This window comes from Penaeus monodon, chromosome 30, assembly GCF_015228065.2.
Source record: "Penaeus monodon isolate SGIC_2016 chromosome 30, NSTDA_Pmon_1, whole genome shotgun sequence".
NCBI classification, from domain to species: Eukaryota; Metazoa; Arthropoda; class Malacostraca; order Decapoda; family Penaeidae; genus Penaeus; species Penaeus monodon.
The window spans coordinates 2,390,125-2,390,500 of record NC_051415.1 but is presented as its reverse complement, the minus strand read 5'-3'; positions in this window follow the sequence as shown (position 1 = coordinate 2,390,500).

The window sequence follows — 376 nt, the reverse complement described above, 5'->3', positions numbered from 1 at the left end:
TAAGATCAAGCAGTTTCAGGAAACTTTTCTTCGCTAATGATGAGGTAGAATCTTCTTTGGCCAAATGGCAAACACGCCGGCAAGAGTTAGGCTTGTTTGCTGTTGGAAACTATTTTAGAAGAATATAAAACAACCTTTATACACATAAAAGACGAGGGAAAAAATCTGGAAAAATATAACAACAGAAAAAAAAATCAGACATCAATAACTCTAGACTGACTTGATTTAGTCTTCCCTAGTTACGTTATGGAAAATCTTGGGTAAAATTTTCTCAAGAATATTTGACCCATGTTTTCCTCTTAGTGCTTGGGTCAAAACGTTATCGAGTTTTATATATCTTCTGATAATGTTTTTTATGCGTATCTTACATGTAAAT